At 37.6% G+C, this 23,546-nt stretch overlaps 1 protein-coding gene across 2 annotated transcripts in view; it reads right to left on the bottom strand.

Annotated features, from left to right (window-relative positions):
• Nucleotides 1-23,546, bottom strand: part of tcf4 (transcription factor 4) — a 264,598-nt gene that overhangs the window by 206,463 nt on the left and 34,589 nt on the right. For both annotated transcript variants that reach the window (XM_089123905.1, XM_089123906.1), the window contains 3 exons: nt 23,305-23,400; nt 20,661-20,879; nt 11,502-11,618 (listed from right to left, as the gene is read on the bottom strand). The gene's annotated coding sequence lies outside the window, so the exon portion shown is untranslated. The remainder of the gene's footprint in view (nt 1-11,501; nt 11,619-20,660; nt 20,880-23,304; nt 23,401-23,546) is intronic.

Raw genomic sequence — 23,546 nt, 5'->3', positions numbered from 1 at the left:
AATGATTAAAATTGTGTTTTTTTTCCCACCCAAATTGTTTCATAAGTTGAGTGTGACTGAACAAATAAAAGATAAACAGAAAATTGATTCAAAAGTTAAATCGTAATAAAATCGTGAACATTTTTTTTCCTGGAGCACACAAATGTATTAGAGGAAGATCTAGAAATTATATATAGAGACCTTTTTCCAGTAATTTTATAGACTTTTTCAGTTATTCAGAGGCATGTAAACCACAGTATAGTTTATCAGACTGCAGCATTAATAACTGAACCATAAGCAGAGAAACATAAGCACAGGCTTCACATGTGACCACAGCTGTGGAAACAGAGAGCGCTGTGGAAACTTCACACAGATTCATGCAGAAATGTGGCGGTAACCAATACAATGGGGTCTCAGCACCCTCGGCTCAGAGATGCACGACAACATTACAACTGTTCATGGATTCATTTCTGTACAGCTCTGTTCACTTAAATATAAACCGGACCGAGTGTGTGCAAGTCCCATGATCCGAAGGGGATCTCATGCCTGTTGCACGATAAATGCAAAAAATGCACTATACAGGTGAAACTCGAAAAATTAGAATATCGTGCAAAAGTTCATTTATTCCAGTAATTCAACATAAAAGGTGAAACTAATATATTATATAGACTCAGTACATGCAAAGTCAGTTATTTCAAACCTTTATTTATTATAATTGTGATGATTATGGATTACAGCTTATGAAAACCTTTTCACAATATTCTAATTTTGAATAAGCTGCAAGCCATAATCATCACAATAATAACAATGTAACAATGTTCATCTGTAACAATGCAGTGTTTACAGTTGGTCCGATTGTATTTTTATGTATTTAGTTACTATATAAAACACTGTTCATCCAAACTATACAAACTAACAGTGTTTTGGTGTAAATCCGTCAATCAGAGGTTAAAATGAACCTCAAGAACCTTAAAAAAAAAACGAAACATAGAATATAAATGTCGCACGAGACGAGAAGATCATTAATGAAAACATCTTAAATTTAGTCGCTTCTCCTTCAGATGATTACTGATATGATGTCTTGTTTAGAGCCTGAAAACAACAACACGAGGACGAGTAAGTTCTTCCTGAGAAGAGCGAGATTAATGCACAAGTGTATTTCGGAAGCACACAATGCTAACATGTCTTAATACTGACACAATGAGGATACACACTAAGCCTTTAAGCCGGAGACTCTCCGCGTCTCCAGAAAGCAGATTTGAGATTGTACTTCATTATCTGTGCTTGACATGTAGATCTACATATAAAGGTTGTAATGCGGCGTGTAACGAGACGGCCTCTTGCATTTGTCGGTGATTGTGTGTTAAAAGCTCAGACGGCGAGCGCAGATTTAATCAAGGATCAAATGGATCTCGCTCGGACGGGTTTATCTGGGTCAGCCCTGGAAAGTGTTTGGATATCACGCGCAATTAGGGATCAGACGGGAAGGGATTGGCCACAAACGTCAGAGATCTCCGAGACGCATCAGAGATCACATGACGGAGCGACACACTCATCCAGGCCTCTGTTGAGCTTGTGATGAGAAATGTTTGAGATCATAGAGATGTGTATCTGTGTGTCAGTGTGAGCCGAGATCTCGTCTGACGCAGAACACACACACACACACACACACACACATACATGTCTGGTCACTCCGGGGGTTTCTCTGGAGAACAACATTACAACAGAGATTCTCCAGTTGTTCTACATTCAATCTCATTCACGTATTTTACAACTATATATTTATATACTTTTTAAAGTAATAGATATTTAAAGTATTAATTCATAAGAATATTTATTATATAGACCATTTCACAAGATGTAAACAACACTGGTCCAGAAGCACTTCCTGTTTCAGTTTTTTAACACTACATAAAGCTGGGATAAAATACAACCAACAGAACATTTAAAACTGAATCAAAACGTTAAACAAACATCTTTAAGATGTTTTCTTTACATGTGAAATAAAGAAAACAGTTACAAACTGAAACAGGAAGTGCTTCTGGACCAGTGTTGTTTACATCTTGTGAAATGGTCTATATATATATATATATATATATATATATATATATATATTATTTTATATTTTATAGAAATATATATATATATATATATATATATACACACTGTAAAAATATCCGTGATTTTATTAGTAAAAGACTGTAAAAATGCTATAGTGCAAAACTGTTAATTGGTTAACAGAAAGTTTCCGTACTTTATACGGTAAATAACTGTGATATAATTTTACAGTAAAATACCGTTAAATTTACAGTTTTGAAAGTGAAAAGAACAAATCGTTGTATATTTTACAGTGAAAAACCGTAAATTGACATTCCCACAATTCTCTGTGTGACACTTCACATTTGATGTATTTTTGTTGAAATAACTATAGTTCCTCATAGTTTTATTGTTTTTTTTTCTAATCAGTTATGTACATTAGGGTTTTATGTTATATTTAATGTTGTTAAATTAATGTTTATTGCATTTTTTAATTTCATGTGTGTTACCATGATGGTGTTTAATGTTTGTGTGAATGGCACTGTGCAGCTTCTTTATATAAGTATTACTTAAATAAGTAATCACTTATGATGAGCTGTGATTGCTCAAGTAACTCTCATCACTGCTGTGATGATTGATGGTTGTCAGTGTATTATAATGGTCTAAAACAGATATCAATAAGTTGGTAAATCAACATTTTATCAGAAAATAAAATACGGTTTATTACTGTAAATTTTAAGTTAAGTCTGTAAAACCATTAACGTTCCTACCGTATTTTTAACGGTAAAGTTCTGGCAACCACAGCTGCCATTTTTTTACCGTAAAATTTACGGTTTATTTTTTACAGTGTATATTATTTTATATATAAAAACATATAGAATCATATATTTTAATATCCATATAGTAATATATATATAAAATAATACATATCCATAAATATGTAATCTATATATAAAATAATACATATTTACATTATTAATATATTTTATTTTAAAAAAAATTATATATATATATATATATATATATATATATATATATTAACTATATTTTAATATATATATATAGTTAATATGACAATTATATATTTTAAATATATAATAATAATAATAAATGATAATTTTGCATTTAAATTTATTATGTTTTAATATATATATATGAAATATTCTTTTAGTCTTAAAAAAGCAATTACTGTTCAGTAATTTCTGTAAGGTTTGAAATGAGGGTTCCTATGATTTTTTTTATTTTTATTTTTAGTCGTTTCAGAAAAATAAAACATTGATGTTTATCAAAAATAATTTGTTTGTTGAATACGACCATTCGATAAGCTTGTGGTCAGTAAAAAGCTGGAAACTGATACATTTTTGATGATTAGAAGTTTTAAAAGAACAGCATTTATAAATAAAATAAAAATAATATATATATATATATATATATAACTTCTAATCATTAAAAAAGTATCAGTTTCAAGTATATACACACAGTATATAGTTCACAGTATTATATGTGAATATATAAGAGATTCTATGGGAAAGAATGTGAATGAGCTTTTCAGAAGAAAGGACGTTCTGTCCCACTTGTGTAAGACGTTGAGAACGGGAGCTTGAAGGAGCAGCAAGTGCATTAACTTGAGTTCCTCTGCTTTTCCAGCTTGTAGGGAGAGAATGAGTCGTGGTCAGGAATGATGACATAAACATCCCGCTTTTCCTTCAGAAAACACAACCCTTGCCAAACACCTGCGGCCTCCGTCTGAGGGCAGCGAGGGCCGGTCAAACGCCTTCATACTCTTTGATTCTCTTCACTTAGAGACTGAGTTACAGCACATTCCTCCAGACAGAATCTCCTCCTAAACATTCCCATCCCGACCTCCGCGGATAACTGTCCCGTTCACTCCCATAGCCCAGCTGGGGCATCATCAGCTTCGGCAGTTAAAACAATGTGTCTAACAGACCGATCCAGCGGTCGACACACAACCTTTCCACCGCCCACCAACCTCTCTCTGTGTGTGTGTCGGAGTTTATCCCAGAAATGTGTTATTGGACGCTGAATGCCAAGCAGATGGTACTGCGGTTGGTACAGGTGCCACAGGCACAGGAAAAAGGGAAAAAATCCTGCCAGAGTTCAAGTCCAGGGCACATCCGTCCCGGAAAAAAAGAAAGAAAAGGAAAAACAGGTTTGTCCAAATGAAAAGGTTTGTAGAGCGAAATGAAACTAATGCCTCGTTTAAGACTCAAAGGCCAGAGTTGCAAGCTGCTTACTAAAATATTTTATAAGCTATTGTGTAAGCTGACATATCAACACTGCATTCCTCTCGCGGACAGTGGCCTATTTTACTGCGCATGCATTCTAATGCCTTAACAACAGCAGAAGAATATCACAAATGTACAATGCAAATACTCTTCATCGACTGTTTTGACATTTGTAAGAAACAAAAAGAAAAACTTTTGGGGTCTGTACATTATTTTATTTTATTTTTTTAATAATAAATTCGGATATATTTTTTTGCAAAAAAGTCAGACTTTTCTCAGTCAGAGGAACCATCATTTCAACAGAAATTGACAATTAAATGCTTAAATGGGTGGTTTACTGCTTTTTTCTTCGCATTATTGTGTTTATGGGGTGCATTATAACATGTATTCGAGCTTTTTTTTTTTTTAAAGTCTTATTTTTCATTAATTTCAACTTTATTGTAAGCCGTTTTCTCCTCTGTCATTTGAACGCCTGGTTGACTTCCTGAGTCTATGAAACCACTCCCTCAGAAACAGGCAGTGGGCTCAGATTGGTTAGTTTGGGCCGATGTGTTGTGATTGGCTAAACTTGAGTGCACGTTATCCGGAAAATTCACGCCCATTACCTTTACGGCGAAGTTGCATGTGTTGTTCCTATCAAATGTAAATAATGGTGTCGATACTGCAGTATCTGAGCCAGATTCAGACCCAGAAAGCGGCGATGAAGAGAGGCAAGCAGAACCTCACCACACACGGCTCTTACTAAACGTTTCTGAATGGTAATTTGCCTATATATTTTTTACGTTTACGTTCTTGATCAAATCGAAAAATAACACCATAGAAGTATAAATACATGAAAAATACATTTACAACATTAGTACATATGCAAAATTCAGGTGTATAATGTTTGTACGCGTTTTTCGTAGACACAAAATAGCAACTAGTAGCCTAGTGGCTATAAAGCCAGCGCTGGCATTTGAAAAAAAATAAAAATAACAAGGCTACGTCTGGAATTATACATGCAAATACATTTAAAATGATGAAGTCTTAGCCTACTTACAGGTTGTGGCCCAAAAACTGCTGCCTCTGGTTTTAAAGTTGGAACTGCTTCACGTTTTAGTAACAGTTTCTTGTTGAATCCGGCATTGAATTCGTGGAGATTCTGGAAGCTGTCTTCCATAAAAGAGAGCTAAATTACGATCGTCATTTTCAGGAACATAATCAAACATAAATTGTATCCATTGTTGACGAAGTACAGCGTCCGTGGGGAAGCCCGAACACAGAAGACCTGACAGCTAAGTGAACACAACACATTGGGCGAGCTGCAGAAATATGCGCATACCCATTTGCATATTCCGGAGGGAGGGTTGATGCAAATGTATGGGATAGTGACGTCTAAAACCCGGCTGTAGTCCCAATCGAGTCGTTTTTGTAGGCAATATACTTCCTGATTTTTAAAAGATGATATCTCTGCTTACACTGAACTTTCAGGACTGCAACTGTACAGATACTGTTCATGCACCAACAGCAACATTACACACTATTTAAAATGAAAAAAGTGAAATCGCAATCAACCACCCCTTTAATATAATAATTACTGCACAAGTAAAAAAATAATGCTGTTTTGACTAAATGAACACAAAAAAATGCATATTTTCAATTATATATATATATATATATAAGTGTTGTCAAATCAATTAATCATGATTAATAAAATCAATGTATTATTTTATATATATATATATATATATATGTGTGTGTGTGTGTGTGTGTGTGTGTATACACACATGCTATGTAAAAGAATGTAATCGCAATTAATCGATTTGACAGCACTTACATATATATATATATATATATATATATATTTGAACTGATTCATGTAATGAATCAAACTTGCCAACTCTAAAGCTGTTTTTATAGATAACATATTTATGACAAATAAAAAAAAATTGCACATTAGATAATCACAAGGTTGCTCAATTTTATATATCAGTATTAAAATCATCACAAATATATGGTGGTTATTGGATGTATTGGCCAGCCCTAATCCGAGCGCAGGTCACACGTCAGTCATGATTATCGGGAGCCCGACAGCACAGAGTCGTTCTGGTTCTCCTCACGGGCTCATTTGCATCTCACAGGCCTAAAGCTCATCATAAAGTGCATGTTGAAAGCGGGACCGGCTGTTGAAAGGCGGGTTTGATACAGGAAAAGTGCGGGCTCAGCAGATAGGCCTCTTTTTAAAATAATCTTCCTTTTGGGAGAGCGGCAGAGAGCGGCGCACTCCTCTTCCCGCAGACCTCGCTTTGGACGGGGAAATAAATGAGTGTTCATGTGGCCACGGGCCTCAAAGGCTTGGCTTGATTCTCCAGCGCCGGGACGAGGCCCATGTGTGTGTGTCCCTCTGCCACCGTAGATACAGAAAAACACAGATAAAAACTCTCTCGCGCGGCGGTTAGGGAGTCGGAGAGGCATTTGCTTCGCTTCAGATGAAGGTTTATTTACTTTGGAGGGAGAAGAAAGAGGAGAGGGCATCAGAAATTAGGTGCTGGGGTTAAAGCTGAAGACATTTTCAGGATGTTGGTTAATCCGGGAAGATCCGACGCACCAACATCGCATTATACATCTGCATTCACAAACTTCACACGCACACTTTTAAAACAAGACTTTAATCGACGCCAATACTGACATGAGTGTGTGTAAGAAGCCTGTAGAACATCCCCATGTCTTTCACTAATGCTTGGTTATGTGTATGTTAAAAATCAAGTTTTTAATGTTGTTTGTGTGTCTATGTGTTGTTTCTAATATGCTTTAAGACAAATCATGTGTAAATCTAACACAGTCTCATCCCAAGAAGTCATATAAATGACGTCTTTTGACCATACGTCAACATCCGCCTTTTTAGGGTACCCTTAAACGTCGGTTACATGACGATCCCGGGCCGTCATACAACTGACGCTTTACCTTTAACGTCGGTTAGGTGAGGGGGTAGGTTTAGGTCTGGGGTAGGGTTAGGATCCAATAACGTCATCTAACCGACGTTTAAGGGTACCTTAAAAAGGCGGATGTTGACGTATGGTCAAAAGACGTCCCAAGACGTCAGTTATATGACGTCTTGGGATGAGACTGCGCTGGTAAATCATAAGTCGACAGCATTGCTGAGTATTTTCTCCCAGCTGACATTCGACTGACATTAAACGTTTAAATGTTGTTCAAAATAATGTCAGTTTATGAAAAAAAACATGAATTCAACGTCAAAACAACATTGAACACCAAATAGTTGAAGTGGTGTTGTTAAATCACTATGGATTCAACATATAAATATCAAAAAATATTGAGTTGTACGTCAAATCAACATTATTTGTACGCTACAACCTCAAAAATTCAACGGTTATCCAACACTGGCACCTGCGTTGATTCAATAGTGACTCGACGTAAAAACGGCTTAAAACTGCAGTGAACCAAAGACAGTCTCAAAAACACGGTTTGAAATCGACCTTGTAACCAATCAGATCAACGTGTGATCGTCAACCACTTGATCTCCGAGCTGAGTGAGTGAGTGGAGGCGGGTCTCATTTACATATTCATAGAACCACAAATACTAAATGAGACAAGGGTGTCGAGTTACATTCAAGATATTTTAAGGCATGAAGACAAGGAGGAAACATTTAAAAATATCATTTTGGTGATCAAAGATGAGTTTTAAGGGTTAAATTATTGACAACAGGGTATTTTAAGACAAAAGGTTCTTTAAATAACATTAATAGAACGTTCCGCAACATTTTCAGAAGGGTTTGGAGCTTAGACATGATGTTTTGAACATGCTCAAACACATTTTCAGGTCTAAATGTGAACTAATTGTGCATACTACAAAAAAAAAAAAAAAAAAAATGTTCTTAAATGTCTGTAATACAAGTAACTTTTTATCATCTAAAATGTGAAATGACGTCTATTCCAAAGCAACTTACACAATGCATTTAATACCAAGCAAGCAGGCAAAGTTGGGACTTTTTGTAAAATGCAATAAAATCAAGAATGTGATTTGTTAATTCTCTAGAACCTTTATTTACTGACGAAAGCACAAAGAAAAGTTTACCAATGTTTTTACTGGCCAAATTAGATTCAAATGTATGAATATAAACAAATTCGATTTTGATGGCTGCAATTAAAGGTGCATTGTGTAATATTTAGGAGAATTTGTTGACAGAAATGCAATATCATATACATATGGTGTATCAAGACCTTAGATAATGAACCGTTATGCTTTTATTACCTTAGAACGAGCTATTTCTATCTACACATACCACGGCTCCCCTTACATCAACATGTTTCTACGGATGCAAATGCGCTTCATCACTATGCAGTCCTTCCAGAAAAACGCTGAGTTTTTTTGTGATTGTTGCGGCCAAAAATCCTTGATTACGCGGCCCGTTTTCTTTAAAAATGCAATGGAATATGCGGGATATTTATGCAATTTTATGCGATGAAATTGCAGGAACTTGCAAAAATTGCGGGAACTTGCAAAAATTGCGGGAACTTGCAAAAACTGCGGTTTGATGAAAAAGAGAAAAAAAGTGATTCCCCCAACACCCTGTTCTCACTAGGCTACTACCTTAATGTAAAGAGTCATTTCTTATTACTTTCTATGATGTAGCATACTACATCATAGAAAGTGTTGGGAATATTTAATTTCTCATCTTGTTTTATTTTTATTAAATTTTCAAAATCACAGAGTTTGATATCAAGTTCTTGACATTTCTTTTACACATTTTCTGATAAGTATAACATCTGAGAAGTAGCCTAAAACATGAAACAATAATTTGGAAACCCAAAAAAAAGATAGAGGGCATCACAGACATATTAAATTCCTTTAGCAGAGATACAGATCTTTTGGGCTTTTCGATTTTTTTTTTTAATTTTAAAGACTCAAAATACATTTTAAAGGCTGTTTTGAAATGAGCAAAGTTGGGTTTTGAGTTACTCCACTTAGTTTGATGAATATGAAATTTTCCTAATAATAGAAAAAAAATCGATAACATACATTTTCTTATCCACAAGTTTCCTACGCCCCATGAGGCCTTGCGTCAAAAGTGGGCGCGACTTCCGGTTTGAAGTAAACAAAGCGCGATTTGACATGCTTGACACTCGTTCATTCAACAGTTGACAGTCATTCAAGTTATAGCGATCCAAACTAGCTAACGATGTGGGAACACAACCTCAACGAAATTCAAAAGGGTGAAATAACAGTACCTTTACCCTCCGCAGTAGTTGATTGGGAGTATAATAACATTATTAATAATCAATACTCATCAAGGCATGGTGACAGACAGTTGTGCGAGCTGACAAACAATTAAAATAAAAAATACACACTTAGTCATTGTGCTTTGGAGTTTATTCAAAATTATAAATGAATGTGCTGCTTGAATACATTAACTGGCACATTTGGTATTCTGTCAACACAGGCATTGATCCTGAGTTTAGGTGCAACATCAGTAGAGAACAGCCAATCACATGCTGATAGAGTTTATAGAATATTAAGAATTTAAACAAATGTACACAGGAAGATTCGTCGTCTTTTGGGAGGTGATGGAAACTACAGTCGTTGGTAGGAACACTCTGATTTCGTTTTCAGCTTATGTTCAAAACAATCACGTTTAAGCCACTGAACTAGTTTAGTCCGGTTATACATACAACCGCGAACAGCACATGTTGTCCATGAGCTCCGTAACGACATCTCTCATAAAGATTTGCGTCTTTAAATAGTAAAATAATTCTCCGAAAAACAGCTAGCCTCTTCGCTAACTAACACACAAAATACCATTGGAATGCTACTTCCGCCGCCTCGCCGGAAGTTTCACCCACTTTATTTTTTACAGGAGCGCCCCTCGGAAACTTGTGGATAGGAAAGTCAAAATCATTTGTATGAAGATGACAAATTTAAGACAAGGTTGCAATTCATTTTAAAACCTAGAAATTGAGACATCTCATTCCAAAAGATTGAAAAATAGGGACATTCAAACAATAAGTGCACAATAGACTCTCTTTCACAATTACAAAATCAGCAATGTTTTATTTCAGACTGTAACGAGTGTAAATAAGGTGTGGCCCCTTTAAGAGCTGCGCGCTGAACTGTCTGCAGTATGTGCGCCTCGAACACCCCATGTGTGCGGGTAATTTCTGTTTGATGCTTATTCTTTTATCTTATTTTGTTTATTAAGTAACGATGTGATGGTAGAACGTGTGACAGACAGTTATACGAGTTCGATTTGTGAGATGTCAATCGCCTCCGTGAGTCTTTCTGGCCTCTGCAATAATTTCAGCTGTGAGCTATCCCGTCGCGTAATTGCGTCACTTCATAACATTCCCATGGAAACAGGAGGAAATGGCTGCTCTTGTATGAAGCAAACGCAACATTTTTCAACTTTCTGTGAAGATATATGACTTTTTTTTGCAACGAAAATGCGAGGATTATGAAATCATGCAAGCCCCGCATATTTTGCATGGAAATCGGCATTTTATGCGCCGAAAGTGCGGCTTATTCGAAAAAAATGCGGCCCCCGCATAAACATGCGGACTTTGGCTGATTTTGCATTGAATTCAGCGATCGCATAATCGCGTTTTTCTGGAGGGACTGACTATGTTGTTCTTCATGCTAAAGTCAGCGAATAAAACACTGACACAATGATGAACAAGTAACAATAATATTTGCAATAACATATTATTTACTGAATAATTAAGTAAACCTAATTTCTTAATTTATCTTTGTAAAGAAACCTCATTGCTTAACTGGCGACTCTCTGCTGTCTCAGACGACGACATCACTTCCTATGGCAACCGTAACCGTATCACAACCTCACCACTAGATTCCCGCTAAAAATTACACACTGCACCTTTAACCAGGTCCGTGCAAAAATAGAAAATAATTTGTGTGCTTTTTCACAGATTATTGATTTAATTGCATTTAACAAAATGTCCCAACTTTTCCGGAAATGGGGTGGTATTTCAGTTAACGATTACTTTATTTAAAGCAACAATTTTTTTTTTTATGGTTTTAGTTTAGTTGGTAAACTATAATAACCCCGACATATTACATTGAAAACTAATTTAAAACAAGACTTTAATCTGTGAGAGTACATACATGATTCTACGTTATGTTAAGACCATAAACAATGCAAATAAAGAGCGGTTTTGACAGTATAAACGTCTGAGCACCACATGAGTAGTCTAGCAAACCCTCATATTTCACGTCCTCGAACTAACCTGGTTTGCAGGCCTTCTGGTTTAAATTGTGGCTCTTTGAAGAGGAAGGTCATGTTGCGTTTGAGATATTTCACATGAGTGGTTTGCTGAAGGTCTGCAACATCATGGCTTTGATTCCTTCAAGAAGAAAAAAAAATCACCAAACCAATGCATGCATATACTTTAATCATGTTTTAAGAAGATTATCTAATAATGCACAATGCATTTTATTTTGTAATGTCTGACTGCACTCAATGCTCAGTGTAAGCACAGATCTTTCTCTCATACAAAGTGGAGGATTATGAGCGATTAAAGAAGACAAAAACCAATACGGAAACACACTGAACGAAAAAATCCCTCAATGCACAGCAAGAAACTCACATGAGAAGCTGTGATAGGATAACTAGACTTACCAGTGGACCAATCACATGTTGGTTTGATGTTTCTGAAAGTTAAAGTGTGTGATCAGAATGATTTGGTTTAATTCCCTCCAAAAGCGTCTCTCACACACACACAAGTTCACAAACACCAGTATCTGAATGCCAGAGAACATGACAGTGTTTACTGTCTTTCGTCTGACGCTCTGAAACACACTCGTTTATAATGGCGGGAAAACAGCCCGATTGAAGAAACTTAGTTTTATTACTGATATTTAGCCCCAGCAGGGCCTGAAATTAACACCTGACCACCTGCCAAATGCGGGTGAATTTTGCTATTGGCGGGTAACACTGTCAATCTACCTGCCACATTGGCAGGTAGCCAATGAGAATTGTGAGTGATTCATTACGATTTTTACATTTCAACAAAGTCCGCTATTGCGTTGGACTTTAGCTAAAATGTGGCGGCACATTACTGGGGTAAAGAGGCCAGCTAAAACAAACAGCCAATAAAAAGTAAAAAAAGTAAAGTAAAGAAGACATTTTAATACAAAGTGAACAATCGGCGGCAATGGCAAGGTTCGTGAGCGGCTGATTTATGACAGCGACTGTTGTTTCGCAACGTTCATGCGATCAGAAAGAAGATGAGACCCTTTTTCTGACTACGTTTGGATGTGCGAGTATTAAACTGTTGGTGAGATGGGATGAGATAATGTAACGCTGACGTATGTTACAGTACAATGACAGTTGCACAGATGTGTGTGCGTGTGCAACTGTGCATATTAGGAGTTGGGAACCGGTGAGAAAATGTCCGGTACCCGGTAATTTTACCAGTAATATCAGTATTAATTTAGTTAATATTTAACGGTTCCTGAACGCTATAACTAAAAGCTGTTAAGAGTAAGACCTGTCTACGTGAATAAATCCGCCATCAACACAGCCGCGTGTGATTTGTTTACGAGCTGCGGTAGGTCTATCTGTTGAGTATATACTATATTATAGCTAGCCTGTTGTGTTTGTGTCTGTCAAAATCAATGAATAAAAAGATTTTTTTTTTTAAATGTATGTTGTTAGAGTTATTATTGCTTGACAGCACTTTAAAGAAGTTAAAGAAGTTAAGCAAGTTAAAGAACAATATAGTGAAATTCCCGGTTTTTACGTTTATGAGGCAAAAAAAAAAAAAAAATGGCTGGTAAAAAGTCTCTGTGGCAGGTGAATTTTTAAATCCACCTGCCACAGTGGCCGGTGGCCGAAAAAGTTAACTTCAGGCCTTGAGCCCCACACATGGGAAGGGAACTGTCACAACGTTGTGTAGATGATCAAACTCAAACACGATGATGAAGAGCGAATGCTTTAATAAATCCAAAGGTATAAAGATAAATCTGAACAGAGAGAGCTATACACACACGTAACATCGATACCGGACAGACAAACACAAACAGAACTGAATTAAAGTGCACGTGATAATGAGTGCACAGCTGATCATAATCGGTCTTTGTCAGGTGACGTCAAACTCGTGATAAACGAAGTGCATTATGGGCGTAGCCGCCATTTGTAAGGTATCGTTTTCTGTTGTTGGAGAATTGTTTTTTTTTTTTTCATTCTTTTTTTCAAAATAAACCATCCTTAACATGGCACTATCATCATCAATACAGCAAACCTATCTTTGCTGTTACCAACTTTACAGGATTTCTATACATTCCTACAGAAGGATACAGTAACTTGGTGAAATGTCCGCGGGCTTTAAGAGATGTATAGTTTTTAAATTATTCACTGGGAACGTTATATGCGCTTTATACTTTAAACAAGATAGATGACAATGCCCAAGTATGACGATGAGAAAGCAATGCGGGATCAGCAGTCCAGCAGTCTGCTGAGCTCATATATGGATCTATGTTCTGAAAGGATCACAATTTCTCCAAACAACGGTACCTGCCACATTTATTGAGTTTATTGCGGTACGGCATTTTCTCAGTTTTCTTGTGCTTCTGCAGTTTTGCGAGTTATTTACTTGTTATCTCTACTCTCGTAATCTCTTCAATGATCACAGTCAGTAGCGATACATCAAAAATGGTGCCGCGGTGACGTCACAAACAACAAACCCACGTGTCTGACAAAGACCGATGAGTAACCAACAAGCAACCAACTCAGGCTATGTTTACACGGAAACGATTCTAAAGAGAAAACGCAAAAGTGGCGTTGCGTCATCACTTTTTATTCTGCGTTTAGACGAGCGTTTGTGTGGGAAATCCGCGTTGCAAATGGTGACGCATAAGTGTGTGAAATTCAATGTAGTATGCACTTCAGGCGGCTAGGAGTGCATACTACAACAACACCAAGTCCACGCGCCTGCGGACAACCTTCACTGTCAAGCAGACTTTTGCGTTTTTCCCGTTTACACGGGAACGCGGCGGTGGAGCGTTTTGAAGATTTCCACTCTGGAGGGTGGTTTCACTTATTTGCGTTTTTAAGCCTCAAAAAACGTTGTCGCCGTGTAAACGAAAGGCACATCCGATAAAATATTTTTACGTTTTCACCCGGAATCGTTCTCGTGTAAACGGCGTCTCAGGCAGAAAGTGGTGAGACACAAAAAGTCCAAACTAACAGAACTATGACAGAAACGTCGATTTATTCGCAAATGTTTTATGCCATATTTTGCGCACAAGTTTGAATGGAAAAATTGTTTTTTTCCACAAGTACGTTTTTTGAGATCTGACCTATCACACCAGACTTCAGTATCTTGGCAAATCTGAGCCAGTTTGAGACACTCTAAAGGAGACTTTTTGTTCTCACTGTTGTCTAAAGCTAAGTTTACATGAACACTTCAATCTGAATTCGTTCATTCCAAACGATGATTCCGAACGTAGTGTTTACATGAACACTAAAAAAAGTGATCGGGTCAATGTTTGTGTTTATATGTCACAAGCTTCTGATCAGCAACATGACATCATGACTTTTGCGTAAACATATACGCCACTTTCGAGTCAGGTGGTGTGTTATCTCTACGCATTTTGAGCTATCCGCGTATATCCGCGTGTATGCGTATATGTCTACGCCATTAACGTCCGCGTCATTCCGCGTGTCTGTACACGCAGTCAAATCTCCAGTCATAAATGCCATTAACCCCAGTGACGGTTAGGTTTAGGGACGGGGTTGAGGTAAGTCATATATTTATATAACGTTAAGTCAACGGCGTTCATAAACACGCTGAAAGGCGATTATCCATCTTAATAGCACGCCAAAAATGGAAATACGATTTGGCGTGTCATACACACGCTACTTCATGAGATCAGTCTGTGATCAGAGTTAATCTTGTGACATACGCACACTGCACGAGTATACAGACTTTCCCACTGTTGTTGCACACTAACCATCCTCCTTTTCTTTTCTTTTTTTAAAAAGCAGACTTAATATTGATCTATTTCGGGTCCTAATAATTATGCTCCGACGAGCAGATGAACCGTTGAGCCGTGCTGCCTGCATTTATCCTGTGGAGTCTGAAACGAGGACCATCCCGCTCCCCTTCACAGTTGTTTATGAGTCTATGTGGTGTTTTTAATATGCTTTAAGACAAATCATATGTAAATCACAAGTCGACAGCATTGCTGAGTATTTTCTGCTTGAAGGAACACCAGAGATCTTTTCAACCTTCATAATATATATCCAAGTCTCTTGTGATGGTACATCGAATTACAATATGTTGAATGACACGTCTGCCATAGCCTGACGGGCTCTGTAGCGTTTTTAATCGTACTTTTAAACGTCGGGTTTCGGGTAGTAACCCGGCGAACTAAGAGAACTACAAAATTCGACTGCTTGACGGCATATACGTCACTTCCCACCACCACCCCCACTTCCTTAAAATCGGACGTGCGAGCCAAATGTTATAGTCATGGCCGAAGCAGCACAGAAAAACAAGAAAGCAAAGGTTTTATCGGAGCAAAGCAAAAAGAGAAAAAGAGAAAGTGGTCGCGTTAAAGGCGGAATGAGGATCAACTTTGGGCCAGTGTTTTCTGAACCGATGCGTACTTGCCTAGTACGTATGTTATATTGCTTGCATACTATCTCTTTGGGTTTTTTTTGTTTGCTTTACTATGTTACGGATGCTATCTTATCCTCCGTTTATCTTCAAATAATGCAACGCAAGCAGAACACCTGCATGTGACCTCCTCCAACAGTGTTCAGGGCTATCATGGTTGTCAACAAATGCACGTGCATGTAGGATGACAGAGTTTACGAATGTAGTAGAGGGCAATACTGTTTCCCAACTGTAGGGGGACCCCGAGAGCAAAAACTACCTGGTGTTACTTTAAAACTGCATTTGAAATCGCTGGTGTTTCTGACGTCACAAACGACCTTGTAATCAGATCAACGTGTGATCGTCACCCAGTGGATCTCTGAGCTGAGTGAGTGAGTGGAGGCGGGGCTCATTTGCATATTCATAGAACTGCAAATGCTAAATGAGGCAAGGGTGTCGAGTTACATTCAAGATATTTTAAGACATGAAGACATGTTCAAGGAGAAAACATTTAAAAATGTCATTATGGTGATCAAAGATGATGAGTGCTGAGAGGATTTCAGAATGACAGGACATTCATTTATACGACACTTACTTCAACAGAAAGAACAGCGCGTCATTCGTCATTACACATGCACAGTCCTTTCAGTTTCAGTTTACAATCCGATCAAGTGTTTACATGTCCTCTCCGTCGGATTAGAAAAGGAATAAACCCCTTAGAATCCAAATGAAATTTGAATCAGATCTGGCTTCATTCAGACTGACGTGGTTACTTGCGCAATCGGATTATTAGGGTCCATATAGCCCCTTTCACACAGAGATTCCAGAAAATACACAGATAAAGTGACACGTGATTTGACCTGGGTTCGTTTGACTTTGGCTCATTCACACTGCCAGTGATTTTCCGGAATCAGAGTGTTCAAACACAACCCGTAAAAAACCCGTAAAGGCCCGTGTCAACGATGTGATATGTAACGTCTCAGCGGCGTATAAAGTTTGCTGATGAGCAGCGATTGAGCATTTTTTCTCTGATTCAATGATAGACTAGCACATTACGCACTGTTTCACTAGTTGGCGAACGATCCCGGCTTCAGCGTCATCATTATGACACGGCATTGATTATGGGTTTACACAGCACACGTTCCGAGACAGAACACGGCAGTGTTACTACTGTAGGTCCCCAACCCGGCATCAATCCCGGGTCGTGTTTGCGTTCATACAGAAGGAATTCTGGCAATTTCCGGGGATCAATGCAAGGGGGTTATGAGAAACAACTGAGATATTCAGGAGCTCGGGCTGTTAAACTCAAACGCGTCGAGTGCCTGAGCTTTGGTCCATCGACCCCTGAAGGACGTCCTGCGCCAGAACCCCTCCTGCCCCATCTCTGCCCAAAGCGCCAGGAATAATCAAGCCTAACGAAGCGTTCGCCCACGCTGACTGATAAATATTTATTTGAAGAAGCCAAATGAATCTGAATGGATACAAGAATGTGTGGTGAGCCTCATTGAACTGCTCTGGCATGCATATAATAATCATAATAATGACAATAATCCCATGGACACGGGGCCCAAACACACACACACACACATATAGCTGAGGATATTGTGTCATATTTATTGAGGTCATCTAGACATTCTGCCAATCACTTGTTAATCAATATTAATTATGATGTAGTCCAAAGCACAACTTCTATATATCAGAGCCAGTGTTTCTGAACTCCTGAAACGCCTCCATTGTAGTCTTGAGTTTCTTCCGGGAACGAACACGTCACAATATTCCTCATGTAAATAATTCATATGCAGAATAAAGGGGCGGGGCCTGGTTGAGTTAGTAGTGTGTTAAACTGGTGGTTATGGTAAGGGCAAGACATTTCCCAAACACATTTGAAACGCTCGACCAATCACAGCACAATGATCCAGCCAACCAATCAGAGCACTGTGTGCTTTTCAGGAGGAGGGGCTTCATAGAGACAGGGAGTAAACAGAGCGTTACTGACAGACTGGGAAGAGAGGAGCCGCAACAGTGGAGAATATGAGCGGGAAAACCTGTTTTAGTAAAGACTAAAACACAATTAAGACTCAAAAAGGGCATAATGACCTCTTAAATGTATACAGTGCAGTTATTTTTCTATTAAGTTGAAAATTGAAATTGCAAAATATATAGGCACCAAAATACTGTGCAACAACATCTGGCAATTTTTTTACCATAGACTTAACAGGATATTTTCAACAGTGTGGGATCAGAATATTTACTTAAACACTGAAAAACACCTGACAAGTGTACCTGTGAGCTGCAGTTGAATACGTGCCAGTGTTTGTCGGGCAGTTCCTTGAGCTTTGACTTGACAGCTGGGACCAATTTCTGCCCCTGTAACCCCCCCGTGCGAAACCCTAAAGCCCCTGATCTGTCCACAGCCCCGTTTCTTCCCCCGCCAAGGGTTTGAGCCGCAGGGAACCGCCAGAGAGCCCAACACTTCCAATTATATCTCTACCGCCTTTCCAATAAACACACACACACCAGCACACAGGTGCAGGAATGTACAACACACACATACATACACACACACACACACACACATGCAATTACTTCCTCTTAGGGCCGTCACATCTGTGGAAAACGCCACATGAAACTGGGAATGTGTTTTACTGAGCAGTGGCACTAATGCAGGTGTGAGAGAATGACAGACAGAGAAAGAGCACACTGACCAAGAGTAAAGTCTTGGCATCTACACTCTTAGAAAAAAAGAATCAATGCAGCTCTATATAGAACTCTAGGGTTCTTGACTCAAGTTTAAAGAACCTTTATGTCAGAAAAGTTCAGTGAGGTTCTTGACACAATTTTAAAGAACTTTTATGCCGGAAAGATTCAATCGGGTTCTATTTAGAACTCTAGGGTTCTTGACTCAATTTTAAATAACGTTTATATCAGAAATATTTATTGGAGTTCTATATAGAACTCATGGTTCTTGACTCAATTTTAAAGAACGTTTATGCCAGAAAGATTTAAAGGGGTTCTATAATATAGAACTCTAGGGTTCTTGACTCAAGTTTAAAGAACCTTTATGTCAGAAAAGTTCAGTGAGGTTCTATATAGAACTCTAGGGCTCTTAACTCAATTTTAAATACCCCCTTATGCCCAAAAGGTTCAATGCAACTCTATATAGAACTCTAGGGTTCTTGACACAATTTCAAAGAACTTCTATGCCGAAAAGATTCAATCGGGTTCTATTTAGAACTCTAGGGTTCTTGACTCAATTTTAAATAACGTTTATGCCAAAAAGATTTCAATGGAGTTCAATATAGAACTCATGGTTCTTGACTCATTTTTAAAGAACCTTTATGCCAGAAATATTTAATGGGGTTCTATATAGAACTCTAGGGTCCTTGACTCAATTTTAAAGAACCTTTATGCAAGAAATATTTAATGGGGTTCTATAATATAGAACTCCAGGGTTCCTGACTCAATTTTAAAGAACCTTTATACAAGAAATATTTAATGGGGTTCTATAATATAGAACTCTAGGGTTCTTAACTCAATTTTAAATAGCCCTTTATGCCCAAAAGGTTCAATGCAACTCTATTTAGAACTCTAGGGTTCTTGACTCAATTTTAAATAACGTTTATGCCAGAAAGGATTTAATGGAGTTCTATATAGAACTCATGGTTCTTGACTCAATTTTAAAGAACGTTTATGCCAGAAAGATTGAATGGGGTTCTATAATATAGAACTCTAGGGTTCTTGACTCATTTTTAAAGAACCTTTATGCTAAAAAGTTTCAACGAGGATCTATATAAAACTATGCAGTTCTTGACTAAATTTTAAAGAACGTTTATGCCATAAAGATTTAATGGAGTTCTATGTAGAACTCATGGTTCTTGTCTCAATTTTAAAGAACATTTATGCCAGAAATATTTAATGGGGTTCTATATAGAACTCTAGGGTCCTTGACTCAATTTTAAAGAACCTTTATGCAAGAAATATTTAATGGGGTTCTATAATATAGAACTCTAGTGTTCTTGATTCAATTTAAAATAAATTTTATGCTAAAAAGGTTCAACGAGGATCTATATAAAACTCTACGGTTCTTGACTAAATTTTAAAGAATGTTTATGCCAGAAAGATTTAATTAGGTTCTATGTAGAACTCATGGTTCTTGACTCAATTTTAACGAACCTTTATGCCAGAAAGATTGAATGGATTTCTATATAGAACTCTAGGGTCCTTGACTCAATTTTAAAGAACCTTTATGCAAGAAATATTTAATGGGGTTCTATAATATAGAACTCTAGTGTTCTTGATTCAATTTAAAATAAATTTTATGCTAAAAAGGTTCAACGAGGATCTATATAAAACTCTACGGTTCTTGACTAAATTTTAAAGAATGTTTATGCCAGAAAGATTTAATGAGGTTCTATGTAGAACTCATGGTTCTTGACTCAATTTTAAAGAACCTTTATGCCAGAAAGATTGAATGGATTTCTATATAGAACTCTAGGGTTCTTGACTCCATTTTAAAGAACATATTATGCCACAAAGATTCTATACAAGGTGAAAGCTTTTACAGTTTTAGTAACCCAGTCCTGGCAACCACAATATACTAGCACTTTGGCAAAGAGTTTGACATCAGGAACAACCACTCGTATTTTCTTTAAAAACATAGGACTCTAGTTTCAATACCGCAATGATTCTGTGCCTCATTGTTTCCAGAATGAATGCTAATCTACTAATGACTCAACAGGAGGCCCAAACTCTTGACTAAACCAAGCCAGAAGACAGAAAATTCACCTTGAGAATTTGCTGCAGTCTGGGAAAGACTGAGCGGTTTCGACGCGGGTCTGTCGGGACGTTTGGTGTCAGTTCAAGACCTGCGCGGAGCCCAGCGGGACGCTAATGACTTGCACTCGGCTTCGCGTTTAGTCGGTCCGTCTGCAGTTCCTGAGCGGAGCTGATTGTTTGGCTTTGTGGAGGGAAAACAGCAAGAGCAAAACTGAAGCTGGAAGGTCACTGGAAAAAAAGAGAAAGACTCTGACTGTGAAAACAGCGACAGTTAATCAAATGGCATGTCCAAATATTTAGAGCCGTAGAGTGACAGTGGGGCCTTTAAAAAACCCACAGCATTTCAGAAATGCAAGAATCAGGCAAATATTACATACAAACGTATGTCGTATTTGTGATGCACAGCAATTCCAAATATGACATATCAATATGTTGGCTTGACAAAAAAAAAAAAAAAATGGACAAAAATCATATTTAAGGTCATTCTTCTGAGAGTGATCAGACTTATGGACAACATAAAAAAAAACATGAAACCCAAGCCAACATGCTAATTCATAGTAGCAACATGCTAAATTATGTTAGCAACATGCTTATTCATAATAACATGCTAAAACAATGCATCATGTTAAACATGTAATTTATACTAACGATGTGCTAACAGCAAGCTAAATCATGTTGGCAATATGTTAAAATCTGTTGACAACAAACTAAATTAAGTTAGCAACAAGCTAATTCATAATAACACGTTAAAACAATGCATTATGTTGAATACAGGCAGCATGTTAAATTATGATAGCAGCATGCTAATTCATACTAGCGATGTGCTAACAGCAAACTAAATCATGTTAGCAATGTTAAAATATGCTAGCAACATGCTAATTCATGCTAGCAATGTGTTAAAACATACCAGCAGTGTGTTAAATCATGCTAGATATGTGCCAATTCCTACCCTATCTCACGACCAATTCGTACGAATTCGTACGAGTGATTAAAAAGTGGCTAATTCGTACGAATTCGTACGACCTCACTCGTACGAATTCATACGATTTGTCTAAACCCACGTGACGGTTATGTTTAGGGGCGGGGTCAGGGGTAGGTCATTCGTACGAATTCATACGAATTGGCCAATTCGTAAAATATGTACGATTTAGCAAAAATCGTACTAATTTGTACGACTGAGGTCGTATGAATTGTTACGAATTAGCCACCTCGTAAAATTCGTACGAATTCCCGTGAGATCGGGTTGGCCAATTCATGATAGCAGCACGTTAAATCATGCTAGCAAGCTGCTAATTCAAGCTAGCAGTGTGCTAAAACATGCTTAACAACATTTCCAAACTCTCAGACCCGGCACTGTCAAGCCAACATAATAGTTTGTCCAAACAAACTTTTTTTTTGTCAAAATAAAAGGACACGTTTAAATGTTATTCAATGAAAATACATTTTCAAAAGTGCAGCTTACTTTCCGAATAAAATGGCAACGCAATTCAATGAAAACAAATTGTAAATACGGGTACATTTTAATTAATAAAAAATCTTAGCATATGTTTTCTTTGCTTGTTTGTCATAAGCAATTAATAAATATCAGTGTTTTTGGTAACTTTACTCGTGCTTTGAGCTTTCAGCATGAAAAGCGTTTGGTAAATACTGTTTTTGAAGAATAATGCAGATCAAAGCATCTAAAAGCACGACTCTTTCCACGAGACCTCCAGCTGCTCAGTTCTAGTACCCATGATTCACTGCTCAAGACATCAAACCAAATGAGTCAGTTTCCTTCCATGATTCCCAGGTCTGTTCAGGAATAAAACTCTTTAAATCCCTGCAGGTTTTCACGATGGCACAGAGATCAAACGCTGGAGTTTGAGTGTGTGTGGCACCAATATCTCTCTCTCTACATGCATGTCCTTATGTCTCTGTCAGTGTCATCCTGCGAGCTGTCAATCATCACCGTGGCAACACAGGTGCGACTGTCTCTCGGATCTGCGGATCTGGCTTGTTTCCGCCACAGAACAAAAACTAAGAAAAATATGGTATACAAAAAGGTAATTACAACTTTTACCTCACAACTCAGACTTTTTTCTCTGTTTGCGAGTTTATATCTCACGATTGCAAGTACAACACCTGTAATTGCAAGATTCCACCTCATACTTTTCTCACACAAATGTAAGATGAAGTTTGCAATTACCCTGTTATTCTCCCTATTTTCTCACAGTTGCGATGTTATATCTCACGGTTGCAAGTATTAAACTTGTAATTGCTGACACTTCTGATTTTTTCCCCCAGGAATTATGAGATAAAAATTTAAAATTGCAAGATGAAGTTTGCAATAAAAAAAAACAACTTTTTTTGTACTGTTCTCACAGTTGGGAGTTTACATTGCAATTGCAAGTAATAAACTCATAGTTCCAAGCTTACATCTCACACTTCTGGGTTTTTACCCCCCTTGAATTATGAGAAAAAAGGTCACAAATGTAAGATGAAGTTATTACCTTTTTTATTTGAATAAATTCTGACTTTTTTACCTCACAGTTTACATTCTGGAGAAAAAGCTTCCATTGATCTGCACTGGAGCAGCTGCAGGGAGTCAGATTCCCTCTTTCTTGCATTGGTTTAGAGTTTTTCCACACACACACACACACACACACACACTAACCTGCTGTAGTAGAGACACATCTGTTTTGTTTAAAGCCACTTTTTTTCTCTCCTCACGTCCAGAACGCGGTTGGCACTTTGCAGAGAATGAATGCAGCTGTAGGGGAAATACCAAAGCTCTCGTGAATGTTATTAAAACCATTAGCCCGCTCTCTTCAAACACACACACACACACACACTCGCGTACACACACACCGCACGGCTCTAAAATAGCTCTAATCAAAAGAGGATGTTAGTTTTGAA

The sequence above is a fragment of the Pimephales promelas genome, chromosome 19, assembly GCF_988280905.1.
Source record: "Pimephales promelas chromosome 19, fPimPro1.hap1.1, whole genome shotgun sequence".
NCBI classification, from domain to species: domain Eukaryota; kingdom Metazoa; phylum Chordata; class Actinopteri; order Cypriniformes; family Leuciscidae; genus Pimephales; species Pimephales promelas.
The sequence above is the reverse complement of the archived record's forward strand: the minus strand, read 5'-3'. Positions and strand labels throughout refer to the sequence as shown.